Genomic DNA, 20,000 nt, shown 5'->3' on the forward strand with positions numbered 1-20,000 from the left:
AAATTGTCGTGTGTTAAGAGGCTGGCCACTTTCTGATCTGTGGCTGAAGAGCGGAAAACTAGCCCCCAAGAAGAAAATGTGCAGTCATAAACGGGAGGCTCAGGTAGGAAGAATTTCCCTCTTTGCTTTTGTTTTAGATCAGGGACCAGGCTACAGTATAATTATAAAGCTATGCCAGCAGTTTTCCAGGTTTCACAAGTTGTCCCTCAATAACTTGTCAATAACAAATATATATATATATATATATATATATATATATATATATATATATATATATATATATATATATATTTATATATATATATATATATATATATATATATATATATATATATACACACACACACAGGTCTACTTTACATTACCGAACCGACACTTCACCGACACACAAAACACCGACCCCAAATAACCAAAAACACACAACACCGACAACTCACAAAACCGAACACAATTACACTGACACAAACAACGTAAACTACACATGACACACAATGACATATCCACTAACCCTAACCCAAACCCTAACCCTAAGGTCCGACACTACCGCACAGTTACTCTACCGCACCTAACCCTAACTCACTTAACCCACCCCTACACCTAAAGACTGTCACTATCGCACACTTAACCTACCTGCACCCTAACCCTAACTCACTTAACCCGCCCTAAAACATAAAGCCCGTCACTATCGCACACTCACCCTACCCGCACTTTAAACCTAACTCACTTAACCCGTCCCTAAACTACAGTCGGTCACTATCACACACTTACCTTACCCGAACCCTAACTCCGACACTACCACACACTCACCTTTCCCACACCCTAACCCAAAATCCCACAATATCGCACACTTACCTGACCGCTCCTAACTCCATCACTATCGCGACACTTTGCAGTCGCTCACACGTTACCCTTGTCGGTCTTTCGGCTGTCGGCAAATCACCTTTTCGATCAACTTGCTTGTCGGTAGTTTCGTCTCGGTCTTCTGCGTGTCGGTGAAGTGTTGGTTCGGTAATGTAAAGGGGACCCATACACACACATTCACACATATATGGTTCCACTTGATATAATCGAATTACCATATGACTGAATTGCAAAACGTCAAGACCACAATATGTGAAATATTGAAAATTCAGAACATCAAGATACACAATGTCGAATCAGCACCTGAAAACATCGCAGCATTGTAAACTCTAAAAACTACATAAAAGCACACATATATCACAACACTGAATGTGGAAGTGACGACAACACAAACTCCCCTTACTCCCTGTATATTCTATAGTCAACCATTAATTTAAAGAACTAGTAATATTTCAAAATAATATCCTTAGATTTATGGCCAGAAGTAAATTATTTCAAAAAGAGTATCCTCGCACATGTCCCATACAAATCGGTGCTTTCCTAATATATAACAAAAATAGTGACACCTTCAGAAGTAGAAAATGATTCCAAATAAATCAAACTACCACACACCACACCAGCACTTCAACAACCAATATTTACAGTGATGCGAGATGAAAGCTTTAGTACACTTGTGATAGCCTGTCTCGACCTTTATATATAGAGACTAGTTTCTGCTTACAACACCAGCATCTTTTATTTTATTTATTTTATTTATTTACATTTTATTTTATTTTACATTTGTTGACCGGGCTAGTCTAACTGGATACATGTCCATTTTCAGCAGAGGCCTGGGGAGATAAGCTCCACTTGAAAAGATTAACAAAGAGATAAAACGTAAACATAAAATGGTTAACATACAAATGCATGTACAAAAAGTAATAGAATATTACATAACATTTCAGTCGTTGAATACAAAGATTGTTACAGATCATTATATAAGCTTGCTAGTAAGTCTATTCTTAAGGACGAAAAAAAGAAACATTTTTTTTTTTTTTTTTTTTTTTTTTAGAGTAAGGAACAGATTTGGATTAGTCCACGAAAGTAGAGGTATTGGTTGCAAAAAAGAAAACAAGGTCAGCAGTGATGATGATAGCAATGCCATTTTAGATTAGTCTGGATTTGTACAGGGGCATAGCCAGTGTGTTTTAAGGTAAAGTTTCAATTTTTGTTTAAATAGTGTTAAAGAGGACATAGATGTAAGTTCATTTGGAAGTTGGTTCCAGTATTTTCCAACAGCATTACAGAACAGAGAGTCACCAGAGTTATTGTTAGATATACATGTGGATACTAGTAATTTCTTGGATGAACGTAAGTTATTAAGGTTTTTATATGGGGTAAAAAGGTTTGATAGTACTGGAGTTTTAGTTGGTTGGTAGAAGGTTTTACGGGCGATGATAATTTGGTTATAATGGATTTGATTTTGTAGCTCAAGCCAGCCTAGTTGTTTCAGATTATGACAGTGGTGGGCAAATCTAGCTATGTTATTATAAGAGATAGACAGTTTGTTGAGGCAGTTTTTAGTCAGATTTGTATATAAGGATGAAGCATATAGGAGTGTGAAGATTAAATGGGTAAGGGCAATAGAAGTTCTGGCTTGTGGAGTAAGGAATGGTTTTATCCTGTACAGGGAGCCCAGTTTCCTGTTTACAGTTTTTATAGTATTGTTAATGTGTTTCATAGGTAAGGTTGTTGTCTATTGTTATACCTAGAAGTTTAGTGGTTAGGTCTGGAGATATAATGGTACCATTATTGGATAGGAGTGAGAAGTTAATTGGTCTGGACTTGCGGGTGGGTGTGAAGAGCAATAGTTTTGTCTTTTTGGGGTTCAGGAGGAGGCAACATTGTAAAAAACAGTTTTCTACTATGGTAAACATTCTCTGGGTTAAGGACTGTAGTTCAGATGAAGATTTAGCTGAGCAGATGATTGTGGAATCATCTGCATATTGAATACAGGTAACTTGAGTTATTGCTAGATGAAGGTCATTTATATAGATTGAGAATAGGAGGGGACCAAGAATGAGCCCTGAGGGACTCTCAGTAAAACGGGGAGATGTAAAGATAGGTTATTGTCCCATAGCTTCGCTTGTTGTCTGTTGTTAAGGTACGATTGAAACCATTGAATAACCAGTGAATCTAGGGAAAGAGATTTTAGTACATTTATAAGTAAATGATGGTTGACCATGTCAAAAGCTTTGGAAAGGTCAATAAAGAGTGCTGAGGAGAGGGTGTTGTTATTTTTGTTATGGTTGATACTGTCAGAGAAGGATAGAAGAGCAGCAGCAGTACTATGAAATGGTCTGAAGCCATGTTGGCAATTTGCTAGTAGATTATTTTGCAGTAAGTGATCAAGTAGTTGTTTATGGATACATCTTTCCATTATTTTAGCTAAAGGAGAAAGTAATGCTATTGGACAGTAGTTGGAGTATTCGTTAATATTGCCACCTTTGTGTAGGGGGATGATGTATGAGATTTTCCAAATGGTAGGAATATTTCCCTCTTATAAGGTTCTATTTATCAGGATTGATATTGGGTAGGCTATAGCTTTGGCAGCTTTTTGAAGATACTCTGCTAGTAGGTTATCGGCTGATGGGGTTGATGGTTTAAGTTTTTGAAGAAGATTACAGATAAGGTGAGTTGGGACTGGTTGCCATTGGAATATAGGGAGTGAATTTGTTACAGAGTTTGGGTGATTAGAATTCTGGGTTGTTATTTGATTGGCCAGTGATTGGATGGTCTCTGTGAAGAAGGTATTAAAGGCATTTGCTGTTTGTTTGGGATCTTTGGGGTTGGCTCCTGGAGGGGGTGGTGTGGTGGAGTGAGCAGGGTGAAGAAGTTTGTTAATACTGGCCCAGAACATTTGTGGATTCCTTTGGTTTGTTTGCTGGAGATGACAGTAAAAGCTTTTTTTGTCCAAGAGAATGGCTTTCTTTGTGTCATTTCTCAGTTGTTTAAATTTAAGTTGGTCAGTGGTTTGCTTAGTAGATCTCCATAGAGCCCAGAGGTTGTTTCTAAGTAGGATTTTCTGCTTGGTTTCCTTAGTTAGCCATGGGGCTGGCTTATACTTAGTTCTGATAGTAAGCTTTGGTGCATGATAGTCAAGGATTGTTAAGAATTTTGAGTTAAAGTAATCTACTGCATCGTCTAGAGGGAGGTGTTTAATGGGTGTCCAATCACATGCTATAAGTTCATTTTGGAAATAGTCAGGATTAAAGTTTTTAATGGTTCTAATTGCTCTAAGTGTGGTTGGGTTAGCAGTAGCTGTCTTATGCCTAATGATATAAGAGAGTGAGTGGTCACATCTGCAGGAAGGGTTCCAGCTTTATACATTTGCTGGTGATTGTTTATGAGTATCCAATCTAATATACTCTCTTTATTATTGGGTTTGTTAACTCTGGTTGGGAAGTTGATCATTTGTGAAAATCCATGTAGGTTAATATGTGAAGTTGGCTGATTTTGTGTGCAGGTATTCCAATCAATATTAAAGTCACCTAGAATTATAGTCTCTTGAGGGAAAGATGAAGATAATCCAGCAAGGGTGTCTTCAAGGATACAAGTATTATTATCAGGAGGTAGGTAGATGCAGATGATGATTATTGATTTACCAGTGTTAAGTTGAAGTTTTGTGGCAAGTATTTCTACATTATTATGAGGAGTTGGATAGCAGTCTAGTGTGGAGATTTGTAACCCTTTTTTAAAAAGTATAGCAACTCCCCCTCCCTTTTTAATTTTGCGGTCGGTTCTTAGGATATTGTAACCAGGTGGTAAGATTTCATTATCAGTAGTTAATGGCTATAACCATGTTTCTGACAAACATAGAATGTCAAAAGAGTGGGCATCTGGGAGAGCATGGAGGTAGGCAGCTTTGTTATTTAAGCTACATATATTAAGGTGGACTATAGAAAGTGAGTTAGGAAGCCTAGGTGGGATAAGATTTGAGTGACTGGGGCTTTGGAGTTCAATATTGGCAGAGTGTATAGGGCCATGGTTGGGATGGATGTCACCACTGGTAAGTAGTTGAGGTTTTGGGCAAGGGTAATGGAGTACATTAAGGTGGTTGAATTGTTTTCTAGGTTTTAGGTGGACATATTTAATATGTGTTAATCTGTGATACTTTGGAAGTATGTAGGTAGGAAGAGATGTGATATTTATATGTGTTTGTCATGTTGTTGGTGGTATAATACTTGTTTGCTTGTTAGGGTAGTAGAATTGTAGGTAATTAGAGTGTTCATAGAAAGTTAGTAGGTAAGATGCCTTTAAGAGATGTAAAAGGGTGATAATGAGTAGTAGTTGAATATGTGAAGGGGAAGCTGGTGTTTGCATCTTAAGTGATTTTAGGTAGAGGTGTAGTTATAAAGGGGAGGAGTTAGGATAAATCCAGTTAGTGAGAAGTAGTATCTTTTGATATTCACAGTCCGCTCTAAATTGTACACATTTATATCAATAATAAGAATATCCTTACCCTTTTGTGATATTGTCAAAGGGTAAGGATTTCCTATTAATCCAAGGCAGAAGTTTGTGTTGTCCGTCATGTTTAAAACATTAGATCTTTCTCTTAAAGTCACAAGCACTATTAAATACATTAGCATGCTGTAATGTATAACAGCAGAGATGCATACAGCAGTTAACTCAATTTACTGCTCTTGATTCAATATTCTGCATATCAATGTTCTGAATTTTTGATATTTCACGTATCTGGCGTTGTGGTCTCGACATTTTGCAATTCGATCATGTGGTAATCTGATTATATCAAGTGGAACCATATATATATATATATATATATATATATATATATATATATATATATATATATATATATGTGTGTGTGTGTGTGTGTGTGTGTGTGTGTGTGAAGGACTTCTTTGATAAATTTTTGGGATCATCGAAAAATGAGTGGCTGTTGTAATTCTTTGATTCGCTCTTTCATAAATATCTGTACTTATTAATAACATGCGATCAGGGGCAAGTGTAGTTGTACAATCCTGGAGCTGGTATATTTAGAAATGCAGGGGTATTAGGGATGCTGGGGGGGGCTTGCAATCCTGCAGAAATGTAAAAATGTTGTTTTTATATTATTTGTTTGATGTGTTATTACTTGTAATGTATTTAGTGTCTTTGGATCATTGACACTTGGGCTAAAGAAGTTTCTTATTACTCCCACTGTCACATAATTTCAGAATTAATATATTTAGAGATGTGGGTATGTTGACAGTGCCTTTGGTCTCCTGTAAAAGCATTAACCCCCCCCCCCTCCACCTTTTTTCTGGTTTCATTAGTTTAGATAGTCAATGGTTTGATTTCTTCAGCAGACATTGCAATTAGAATTTTTCAATTCTGTGCTATGTACTTATACATAAGTATGTACATATATATGTATCATACATATGATATAGATACATGCATACACACACACACATATATATATAAAATTGGCAAGGTTGAAAAATACTTAGTGGAAGGTAACAAAGATCAACTGCATATATAGGTGAGTGCTAATTTGTATGAGAGTGGTACGGGTGACTTAATGTTGTAAATGGTGCAGGTATGCGCAAGACTGCAGAGGAATGAGTGTTTGACTGGAGAGATGCAGCTGTGGAGATTTGCGAGGTCATGTTACAGCAGTGAGTGTGCATGTGCAAGTGTTTGCAGGTAAAGATTAAGTACAAGGACTAGGGAAGGAGATTTTGTATTTGGGTTTAGTAGTGGCATGTGTGTGTGTGTGTGTGTGTGTGTGTGTGTGTGTGTGTGTGTGTGTGTGTGTGTGTGTGTGTGTGTGCGTGTGTGTGTGTGCGTGTGTGTCTTGTCTAGTAATACTGTTAGGGAAATAATTTTTATTAATGTAATGTATAGGGTGGGGTTAGGGGCAGGCATGAAGTTAGGATTAGGGATAGCACTTATGAATAAGGTAATATGGAGGGAGAGCCATGTTATTCATGTTTAGCTCTAAAAAAGTGCTGTATTTTATTAAACTGTGGGAAAATATTCTAATTTGGAAAAGTAAAGTATATTGTGATGGCTAAATTACTCTTGTTATCAAAGTCTGCAAGGTTTTAGTAGTTTTATGCTACATTGTGAAGAGTTTCTGGGAAAGGAACTTCTCTGGCATGGATAAGTGAGGATCAGAGAGATGCAATAATCCATTTTTCATAGATTAAGGATTGTTAATTTAAATAATAAAAACATGGCTCCTTAAGTCAATGGTAGGATATTGATGAATTTCACAGCCATCTGTGTCTTAGGAAAATAGACATGTCTCTGGTAGAGCTGGGTACCTTTGGGCTGCTGTTTTTTTTTTTTTTTTTTTTTGTGGTGTATGGTTTATACATGGATAATCTCAAGGGTCTTTATTATAACATTGAAGTCTAAAAACATTGAATGTTATAATATCGACCCCATTCAATCAAAATACCAGAAAACCAAACAGTCAGAATAGCGAATTTTTTCCCAGGGAAAAAATTTGCTGTTCCGACAAACATGCACACAACTCAAGTACACTAAAATAAATAATCCACACACATACACTTCACGAAACCCTACACTAAACCAGACATACACCACTAGCTACCCACTTACCTTAACCCAACCCTAACCCTAAGGTCCCTAACTACTGCACACTCACCTTACCCGCTCCCTAACCCTAATTCACCAACCCCACCCTAACCCTCACGTCCACACAATCGCACATTTACCTGACCCGCGCCCTAACCCTAACTCACTTAAGCCACCTCTGACCCTAAAGTCTGTCACTACCGCACACTCAACTCACCCGCGCCCTAACCCTAAAGTCCCTAACTACCGCACTCTCACCTTACCCCAGTCCGTTCGCTCACTTAGCTTAACCCGGTCCGTAACCATCGCACCACACTTACCTGAACCCAATCCGTAACCTCCGTTCCCTCACTTCCCTAAACCCGGTCCGTAACCATCGCACCACAGTGCTGTAAATAGCGAAGCCACAGAACGGACCACCAAAATCTTACCCTAGGTAAAATTTCGATGTTCCGAGGCTTCGCTATTGTCAGGTTTTGCTCTAAAGGGTTCGATATTATAACATTCAAAGTTTTTGAACTTCGATGTTATAATATAGACCATAATCTCAATGGGTGAATAAGAATTTTATTTTAACACCATAGAATTACACTTTCAGTTTATGCAAGTTTTGTTTTTATTTTAATAATCAACCTATTATGCCTTTAAATGCAGCCCCAACATAAAAAAAAGAATCCTAGGAAATACTCCCAGAGAGCATTCCTCATATCTTGACCCTGATGAACACTTGATCTTTCAGTATCTGGAGCGCCTTCTGTGTGGAGTCTGCATGTCCTCCCTGCGGTCGAGTGATGTTTAAAGACATGCAGGTAGGTGCATGCGTGAATGGGTGTGCCTTCTTTGAAGGTTGGGCATCAGGCTGGCAACTCGGTACCATAAATATCCACTGCCAATAATTAGCGGACCGGAGTTCCGCTGTGGCGACCCCTAACCGGGAAAAGCCAAAAGACATTAGTTTGGTGATTTAATCAAAAATAATTTATAAGACTGTCTGTCCAGCCATTGACTATATTTTTCCATGCAGCATCTAAAGCCAGTGTACAACAAGAACCCTGGGGTATCCAGCTCTGTAATGTCATTCCCCAGTGTTTATACTGTTTTAGGTGTCCATTCTACAACTAGAGTGACGTTCTAGGAGACGCACTTTATAGCAGAGACAATGAGTTTACTGCTGTCAGCATTAGCTTATAGGATGATGCACAGTGACTGGCAATAATGGATCCATATCAATCAGCAAATCTGGAATTTTCACACACACACACACACACACACACACACACACACACACACACACACACACACACACACACTTATGTGAACACACACAAAACCATGCATGCTTGCATGTACACATACACACATGCACGCACATAAATATTACACTCAGATTTGATGATGAAGCTGATGATACTACTATGCTATTGATTATATTGATTACTCCGACAATATAATATTACTACTGGTGACTCTTAATCAGTAATAATGTTTTATGTAAATGTCTTCTAGATTCAGCCTATTATGTTTTCTTGGGTTATGCCTGAAAGTGATCATTGTGTTGCTGGTGTACCTATCTGGAAACAAAAATACATGGATAAATCCTTACTGCTCCCAGTAGTGTTTTCAGAAAAGCTGTTCAATAGATATATGTTGTATATGATATAAAACGTTTAGAAGTCATGCCTTCATTATAAAAGACTTGTTTCTGCACATAGTAGAAAAGTCTTGACTGCCTTTTCCTAATGTAGAAAGGTTTGGAAAAACATAATCACTCCATACAACAACCATTCCTGATTTGATAGCAAGACTCATCACCAGTGCGTAGCTAGTTCAAGTTGTAAATCATTCTGGTGTTAAGGTTATTGTGCAGGATTCAATGCATGATTATTTCTGTGTTTACTTCTATAATTTAATGCATCTTGCTCTACTTTGTTGTACTTGAAGGTACTTAAGTCCATGAAGGTGCTTCTCCGTAGTACACATTCTGCACTTCCAAATCCAGCAAAGGGCCAATCCCAGGATAAGTTCTGAAAACAGCTATGGTGATTGAGAAGCAATACAGCAAATTCTGAGAAGATGTTATTTCATCTGTGACATGATTTAAGGAACAAAGGATGAACATTAAAAAGAACTTCAGATGAAAACCACCTTCACAGCTATATTAATATGATAGACAGTCAATAAACCCGTGACTGAGAAACACTAACAGGAGATACTCAGAAGTAGTTTTCTGTCCTTTGAAAAGAAGATGCCACATATTTGTTGACTTAAAATAATTTTAAGTTGTTTTATTGTTGACTGATTACATTTCAAAGGAATAAAACCATCCATTTATCTCAGAAATTACATCTGCCTTCATTACAAATTCTCTACTTAACTCTTCTAAACAGTTTTCAGAATTTCTGAAAGAGGTCTCAGAATAAATATTTTGACCAAATAAAGAAGGAAGTAACCTACTGAAAGACATTATATGACTATATGGTTTCTCTGATATACAGATGATGTTTAATAAGGCAGATAACTTACATTAAAGAAAACACTAACTAAAGGTCCTGACAACATACAAGGGGAAAATGCACTAGAATGCATGGATAATTTTGTAGAGTTCTGTTCATCTTTAGTAATGGGTCATGAAAGGGAGATGAAGACAATGTGTTTCTTAATTTTTGGAAGCATTCAACCGTCCTAGCCAGTGAGATGGCCCTGCTCAACCAAGGATACTGGCCATTTTCTAAGCCTTGGAAGAATTCCATTTTTTTCATAGCCTAAACTGCACTACTGTTGAATTGCTGCTGACCCAATTTAATGCAGATCAGTACTGCAATGACTCAAAATTCATTTCCAAAATCAAAATTTAAAAGAGATAGGAATGGCGGAGCCCAGCACGGATTCAGCTTTTTACACAAAGAAAGGCCAGAAGCACATAGCTATAGTACAAGCTAAGTGTATATGCTGGTGATTAACACCTTCCAAGAAACACCTCTAGCAGTTCTTTGATGGAACAAGACATCAGCTATTTGATAAGAGTTTTCTTTGTGTCTTTCGGCTTTTCCCGGTTAGGGGTCGCCACAGTGGAACTCCGGTCCGCTAATGATTGGCAGTAGATTTTTACGTGATGAGTTGCCAGCCCTGACGCACAACCTTCAACGAAGGTACGCCCATTCATGCATGTCTCCACACAGAAGACGCTTTAGCTGAGAATCGAACAGGAGAATATCTTACTGTGAGGTGACAACGCTACCGCAGCACCACCACCGCAGTAGCTATTTGGTAAGAGTAATGTCAGTTATTCATTCGTGTAAATTATACACAAAGATATAGTATAAATCTTAGCTTACCTGGCTATAAAATTGCAATAAATAAATCCTTTAAGAATTATTATGAAGTCAGTTATCCGGGTGAGTATTCAGATTAGGCATTTGTTGCATAAAGGAAGATTTTGGGCAACTCTCAACAATAAGCAGAGGAGAAAGCAAACATTTGTTTCTAGTCCTCTGTGCCAGAAGTTCAAGAAATGGCATGACCCTAAGAGGGTAGAGAAGCCATCTCCATTTAAGTCCTCTTTGGATTAGAGAGATCTTGTAGATCAGTATGTATGGATATCTTTAAGAAGCTTTCCATGGGTTTACACATGCATATAAATACTGAGCATGTGTGAGCCTGACTGCCATTTTGTAGTAAGCTGTTGAGATGTAAGCATGTATGTCTGTGTAATCTATCAGTTAATCAGTTTGTTTATATTTTGCACTGCTGCTATCCATCCTGGTGTGCTTTTATGTAATAAAGCATATAAATGAACTGCCATGCCTGTTTGTCTTTAATGAGAAACCAGACGAGTGACATGGTGTCAGAATGGGATCCAGAAATCAAGATTCAGGACCAAGAAGGCACTCAGTTAAAGGTGGAGGAATATATAGGAATGGATCAGCCCTACTGCATGTTTAATTCTCTAAAACAGGTCAGAAAATTATTTCAGGTATCAAAGCTTACTTAAATGATTTCTTATTCACAAAATAAAAGCACTCAGAATGCTCAAAACAAATTTCTAATTAAAAGAAATGTCCGAAACTGCAACATATGGATAAAAAAAATTCGAATAACTATGGAAAATGGTTGAAATAAAGTCCAAATCATATAAAATTAATAAAATAAGGAAAACAACTGGATTTTTTCACTATGTGCTACTTTTTCGCATTACTTAAAGCCATTCAAGATATCTGAAGTATACAGAGTGTTTGCAAGTTTGTGCTGTATTGCAGTACAGCTGTTTTGCAAAATACAGCCATTTCAAAGCGTATTTCGCAGCAAAGTACAGTATTTCAAAGAGTTTATTGTGCATTTGAATGTTATTACAAGTACTGGCTATGTGTACATGTTTGTGCATAATTACAAGGGCCATATTTGCAGTGCGTTTCAGCATACTTTGTTGTCATGGCTAAAAGATTTCAAAAACCAGGTCCTCTTGTCTTTGATAATAATATTGCAGAGAACGGGAAAGTGTTTGAGCAAGAATATGATATTTTCATGCAAGCAGCATTTTCTTATAAAGATGCATATACAAAAGCATTTATTTTGCTTAATTTAGCTGGTTCAGAAGCCATAGAAAGGCAGCGTTCATTTGTGTATGGATCTGCTGTGTTCGCAGGAGAGGGGGAAAACCATATAGGAGTCATATAGTGGCACCGACTGAAACAAGAGAATATCCCGAGTGCTTAAAATGTAAGTTTAGAGAAATGTGTAACCCCCAAATGAATATTACCATGGAAAGGCATTTATTTTACACAAGAGATCAAAAGCCTGGGGAAACATTTGCAGCATATATAACTGACTTGAGAAACAAAGATAAAGCATGCAGATTTGGTGATTTAAGGGATGAATTGATACAAGACAGACTTGTGACTGGTATTAAAGATGATGCTGTGAGAAAGATTTTGCTTCATGACAGTGATTTAACTTTGAATAAGGCCATTGAGATTTGTCAGCTATACAAGCTTACAGAAAAGCATACAAATATGCTTACAAATGAGAAATGCATGCTTCCTGTAACTTCTAAGGCCAATATTGATAGTATAGATAGAAACAACTCTGATCCAAAACAGTACCAAAACAGTAAAAAAAGTAAAAATCATCAGTCAGAATCGAAAACAGAAGGTCAGAAAAAAAAAGCTCTTTATTCCTTTGGCGCCTCGGGTGTAACCTTCTTAACACCTTTCACAGTATTTCACTGAACTGAATATATATATATATATATATATATATATATATATATATATATATATATATATATATATATATACACTCATAGCAATTAATTAAACAATTATGTTCAAAAATAAAGCAGACACCTCCAGTTTATTTCATTATTCAGTCCCACAGGTGTCATTGTATTGTATTTCAAAAATAAAAATATTGATAGTATGCAGCATGTGGTTAAAAGAAACAGGCCCAAGTGCATTGCAGCAAATGTAAGCCCTGCAGCCCACACAGGGAAACCCTGTAGCTTTCTATCCAGTTCCAAAGCATACTCTGGAAGCCACACAGTCCCAGTGGAGCATAAGAGTGACTCAGCAAAATCAAAAAATGTGTCTCTACCCAGTTTCATAGTAAACTGTCATAATTGTGATGTAAATCATGTATCTAAAAGAGAAAAGTGCTTAGCTTTTCATCAACAACATCACAAATGCAATATGTGGAATCATTTCTAAAGGTTTTGTAAATCAAACAAGGGGGATTCTTTTATTAAAAGAGAACATTCAAAGAGACAAGTTGATCAATTAGAAACCTGTGCCCCTACTTTTTATGTTGATGGTGTCTGTGGTTAATGAAACAGTTAATGTAATAATTTATGGGTGAAGAATGAAATATTTTGCACTGTTCGCATAAATGGAAGATGCATAGAGCTAAAAGCTGACACAGGTTCAAAGTGAAATCTGATGTCAGCAGAAAAATTTGCTAGAGTATGTGCTGGTGGGAAGCTTTATTTGGCAAATTGTGCGAAGTTTGTTGTTTGTTGTGGAGAAGAAATTCAAACTGAAGGTTCAGTAGTGCTTTCATGTTACTCTGATGGGAACAATTATGACTTGCAATTTTATGTGGTCAAAAGGCACGTACAGTTATTATTAGACCTCAGAGACAGTTTGAAAATGGGACTGCTTTCATTTATTAAGGAAGTCCACCATGTTAGCTTAAAAAAACTCTGTTCTAATTTCGCCCAGTCTATTTTTTTCTACCTATGCTGATCTTTTCAAAGACAAACTAGGCAGAGTCCCAGTTATGTACTCCATGAAGATAGACCCTGAAGTCAGTTCAGTTGTCAGGCCAGTCTGAAAAGTTCCAGTACCTATGCAGAAAACATTCAAGGCTGAGTTAGATAAAATGATGCAGCAAGGTGTGATTTGTCCAGTAGGTTTGCCAACCACTATTGAATGGGTATCTTCCATGGTAGTAGCTCATAAGAAAAGCTCAGATGATATCAGAATATGTATTGATCCATGAGATTTGAACAAAGTGCTAAAAAGACCTCATCATCCAATGTGCACAGTTGAGGAAGTCGCTGTCCTCATTGCAAATGCCAATGTTTTTACTGTCTTGGATGTAAAGAGTTCATTTTGGCAAATTTTGCTTGACTGAAAATCTTCATTGTTAACCACTTTCAGTGCTCCTTTTCACAGGTACAGATTTTTGAGAATGCCATTTGGGATAAATTCTGCCAGTGAAGTCTTACAGTATGCCATGTAACAATTTTTTTTCTGGATATCCGTGTGCTATTATAGTAGATGATATTCTTGTAGGAGGTAATGGTGAAGCTGAGCATGACAGAAACCTCAAGAAAGCTCTGGAAAGAGCACGTGAAGTGAATCATAAGCTGAATCCTCAGCAGTGCAAATTCAGGCTATGAGAAGCTACTTATGTTGGTCACTTATTTACCAGCTCAGGCTTATAACCAGATCCTTCAAAGCAAACTGCAATTCTTGAGATGCCAGGTCCAGACAATGTTCAAGCCCTACAATGTTTTCTTGGCATGGTTAACTATCTAGACAAGTTCATTCTAGACTTCAGACAACTTTCAGCACTGCTCAGAGAGCTGACATACAAAGATGTATCTTGATCATGGTTATAACAACACCAGAGAGCATTTGATGCCCTGAAACACAGAATTGCCAGTCCAGCAACTCTCAAATAATATGATGTTCACAAACCAGTTATTCTTTCTTATGATGCTTCACAGTTTTGTCTTGGTGCAGTCATTCTTAAGGAGGATAGACCAGTAGCCTCTACATACAGAACTCTAACCCAAACTGAAATGCAATATGCGCAGATAGAGAAAGAACTCTTGGCAATTATGTTTGCATGTTTAAAGTTCCATGATTATATTTATGGTAGTCCTATCTAGATTAAAAAGATCACCAACCTCCAGTCACTATTTTGAGAAAGCATACGTATACAGCTCCTGACAGATTGCAATGTATGATGCTCAAATTACAAAAGTATAATTTCAATCTTGTTTATATGAAAGGCAGACTTCTTTATCTTTCTGATACTTTATCTAGATCACACAGAAATACTTGATTTTGAAGTCATGGAAGTGAGAAATTTTTCTTCCACACATCTTGATGAACTTAGAGTTCATACAGCCTCAGATCCAGTTCTTCAGAAGCTCAACCACTTTATCTGTCAAGGATGGCCGTTAAAGCAATGTTGTTTACCTCATGACCTGCAACTTTATTTTCCGTACAGAGATGAGATTTTGTTTAACAATGGTATTGTCATGAAAGGTCCAAAAGTGATTGTTCCAAAATCCTTACAAGAGTATATTACCATTTTGCATCGTGGCCACCCAGGAACTGATTCTACCAAAAGAGGGGTGAGAAAACTAGTATTTTGGTCTTCTATGTCAAGGGGTATTTAAAGAATGCTTTCATCTTGTTCTGTATGTAATAGTACTAAGCCACATCAACAGAAAGAACCACTTCAGATAAACCAGATTCCTGAACTAGCTTGGTCGACAGTAGCTACAGACATTTTCGAGTGGAATGGTCAACATTACTTGGTGTTAGTAGACTCTTATTCCAATTGTTTCGAGATTGGCCTACTTCCTAATCTAGCATCCAGTACTGTCACTACTAAACTGAAGCTTCATTTTGCAGTCCATAGTAGTCTGCACAAAGTTATTTCTGATATGGTACACAGTTTACAAGCCAGCAGGTCAAAAGATTTGCTGGAGTGGGACTTTATTCATTTTATGAGTAGCTCTGTGTATCTGCAGACAAATGGTTTGGCAGAACTTGCAGTTCAAAGTGCAAAACAATTACTAGAGAAGTCAAAATGAGACAATAGTGATGTTTTCTTGAATCTCTTAAATCTCAGAAATATTCGTTGTGATAAACATCTTGGTTCACCTGCACAGAGACTTCTATCGAGACAAACCAGAACCACTCTACCAATTAGTAGTTCAGTATTGGTTCCATGTGTCAAGAACAACAGATCAGTGAAAGCCCATCTGTTAAAGAAGTGCGTATCCCAGAAGTCCTAGTATGATAAGAACAGCAAACTGCTCAGTCCATTATGAGAATGGGAGATAGTGAGGATGGAGATGACAAAAAATTTTAATTGGATTGGTGTCGTGAAAAGTGTATGTCCAGAGCTGAGATTGTACATTGTGGAATCACAAGAAGTTGAGTTTAGGCAGTATCAGAAACATTTACTACCGGTGTCTGAGCCTGTATTGCAGCATTTAGCCTGTGAAAAAAAACTCAAATCTCAGAGTGAGTTATTCAGTGCTCCAGTTCCAGAGGACATTCCAGCAAATACTTTTCCTGAGAAGAATCCCGGAACTCCTGAAACTTTTTGTTCACCAATGACTGTCCCTGTTGCTAAACCCTGTTCTAATTGCTATATCACTAGATCATTTTGCATTTCCAGACCATGTTCCAGATACACGGCAACTTGGACATGAACGTTGTGTTTATTTCTCAGTGTCTGTATAATATGCATGTCTTTTTCAGATGTTATTTTATTGTGGGTAATTCACTAAAGAGGGAGGATGTAAATCATTATGTATGTATACCTTTAAGAAGCTTTCCATGGGCTTACACATGTGTATAAATACTGAGCACGTGCAAGCCTGACTACCATTTTGTAGTAAGGTGTTGAGATGTAAGCATGTATGTCTGTGTAGTCTGTCAGTTAATCAGTTCATTTATATTTTATACTGCTGCTATCCATCCTGATGTTTCTATGTAATAAAGCATATAAACAAACTACCCTACCTGTTTGTCTTTAATGAGAAACCAGATGAGTGACAGATCATAAGCACAATGGAGGTGATAACCAGTCTAGATGACAGAATAAATTTCAATATGAAAATCCCCAAGATGAAGTGTGGACAGGCTTGGAAGCTGCCAAGAGAGTGGTAGGAAATCCCACTCACTGGTGTGAAAGACATTGAAATGGCACCTCCTTCTGAAGGTAATACTGGCCACATCATAGTCATTTTGATAAGAACCGTCAAGTGAGTCGAGGGGAGTTTGGTTTCACAAAGCATTCCTGCCCTAGATGAATAAATAATAGCACCTACGGGACTAAGACAGTGGCCAATATATTGACTAACATTGTTAAATTAAAATTATTAAGGCAAAAAGTTCAGTTAGATATTGGGTTTTCCCATGTTTTTGAGGAAAAGATGACTGTGGGCCCAGTTAACTACTCCCAAAGATCACTGTTATCAAATAAATTTCATATCAGGACGAAAGAACTAAGAAAGTATTTATTTGTGCAACTCGTACCTCACATGCAGCCCATCAGGTCCTGGGTCTTTCTTCCCAGGGTGAGAACACATGGCTTCCTTAATCTCTTTATGAGACATAGCTTAAACCCAGTGATTCTTCATCACTAACCTCTAGTATCCCTCTAACCAGCTTCCCCAAGACATTGGTGAATATTATTATTATTATTGCATCTTTTCTAATTAGAACTATAAAACATACCATAAAGTCGCTTCACATTGATGCTTCTAAGAATGGCCCAGTGACTGTCTCTTTCAACTGTCAGGTTACTCTGAGGGTGACCTTACAGGCTTCTGTATCTTTTAATTTGAAAGCCATCTATGAAGATATCCCTCCCCCAATATTTTTGCTTTGTGTATTGTCCTTCTAGTTCTCTATGCTGTGTATTTTATGATTTATATAACTTCCACTGGGCACCTATTATTAGATCTTCAACCCTTTTTCTCTATGTCATCCTCCACTTTTCTCACCCCAGTATGCCCCATTCCAACCTCCGCTACTAAGGTAGAAATGTCAGCCAGCATTTGTTCAGTACACTTAGGAAATAAGGCCTTCTGATGACTGTGGAAGAAGAGCTTCCATTCTGTTTAACACAGTGTTACATTTTGCCACATTCAAACATGACACCTGAAAGAGTTTGAAAAGGTGTGCTACTAGAATAAGCAGCATTAATAGAGAATAACAAGACAGGCATTATATTGTACCTTCCAAGACAAAGGAAAACGTTTCCCCTTATATCAAGAAGTTAGTAATTATCTTCTATCAAAAATAATCTTGATTTGTATACAGGAAATAGAAAATTGGAACTTGAGGTCACAACAATCCAGTTTGTTGGAAGTTAGTAGTTTATAAGCTTGATGTCAAACCTGTGAAGTTAACATCTTATCTTCAGATGAAAAGACCCTATCATCCATTCACCTCCAAAAGTTGTTCTTTGAAGATAAATCTACCTTATCCCTGTGTTATGGGAACATAATGCCCTTCTCTAGGAAATAAGCCTATCAGGATTTAGTCCCTGTTTGGGTTTCACACTGGACAGCAACTCACATGTGTTGGTTATCCTAATCAATATCTTGTACTACTGAAGGGATCTCCTTTTGAAAACAATTCCCATCCCTTTCTTATGAAGTAGCACAAATAAAGCATAAAACTTACGAGAAGAGCAGGATTAGTTTGGTAGCATAACATTGCCACAGGTATTCCCCTCTTCTTTTTGACTTCTCTTTAAATTAATACTCTCTTCAGAAGAATAATATGATCTGTTAATAATGTAGCTTTTCAACTTTTAATGGAGGTGACCATTCAATAAGTGTATCAAATTGATCATTCATTCAGTAATAACAAATAAAAAAGACTTTGAATATTCTTTCTTTCAGCTTTCATGTGGTGGCATTTCATTTGCATACCACACATTAATCAGGTATTTAGCAACAAAAATCAAATCAAAGAACCCCCTCCATTCTCACCAGCGAGTATGTAAATGAGGGATGTAAGCCCAGAACTAGCAATGGAAACAAAATGCCCTGGTGGCATCCCAAATTAAATAGGATATACAAGAAAAGAAAAAAAAATTATGGCAAAAATCAGGAAGGGTAATTCCCATAACGATAACAAATATCTCATCAAACTAAATAGGCAACTAAGAGGGCTAATTAGGTCAAACAAAGACAACTTTGAGATGTACATACCTCCCAGGAGAAAGATAACCATAAGGCCTTGAAACCTCAAGGACAGCACACAGTAATGTGCTGAACTGGTGGTTAATGGTGCCACATTCACTGAGACTGGTGAAATAGTGATCCTGTTACCAGACAAATTCAGTTCCAATTTAACCCCCTCTCACCCACAACCATCCTCTAAAAAGTACCCTCAAACATAACCTCTCCAAGCATAACTAGGTAGCGTGTACTGGCTGCAGCCTCACTGGGCCATGATAACATCCCAGGATGCCTCCTGAACAGTCTAAAATGCAACTAATCAGGACTCCTGGAATCATTATTTAAATATAGACTTAAAACAGGATTTGTACCATGAGAATGGAGGATTGCGAGAGTCATTCCCCTTCATAAGGGAGGACCTTTAACAGATCTTGGAAACTACAGACCCATTAGTTTGCCTAGTCTTATTTGCAAAGCCATGGAAAAAATTACCATTGAAATTATCAGCAAGGAAGCAGGAGACATCCAGACACTGGATCCATCCCAGTTTGGATTTGTCAAAGGAAGGTCATGCTTACTGAACCTGGTGGAATTCTTTGAAAAGATCACTAAGGCAATGGATGAGGGGAAAGTGGTGCACACTATATACCTAGATCCAGCTAAAGCATTTGATATAATATCCCACATGTGCATTGTCAACAAACGTATGCAACTAGGCATAGACCCCTTTATAACATGTTGGATAAAAGTTGGCTCACAGATAGGACCCACAAGGTTAGGATCAGAGAGGTCACCTCCACAAAGAGGCTAATCACCATTGGAGTTCCTCAGGGCTCTGTGCTGGGCTCGCTCATGTTTGGTATCTACTTCTCTGAGATCAAAGCCAATGTTAAAGGCCTTTGGCTGACCAAGTTTGCAGATGATTGCAAACAGGGAGCAGTCATTGTATCCCCCCAGGATGATAACACCCTTCAGGAAGGTTTTATATAGACAAATGTTTGTTGCCAAAGCCATGGTTAAAAACTCAATGCCAGAAAATGCATTATAATACCTTTGGGGAAGTCAGGCACCTGGGATTACTATGTCATCAATAAAACACCCCTAAAAGTTG

The sequence above is a fragment of the Protopterus annectens genome, chromosome 8.part0 (assembly GCF_019279795.1).
Source record: "Protopterus annectens isolate FY-2018-M chromosome 8.part0, PAN1.0, whole genome shotgun sequence".
Taxonomy (NCBI): Eukaryota; Metazoa; Chordata; order Ceratodontiformes; family Protopteridae; genus Protopterus; species Protopterus annectens.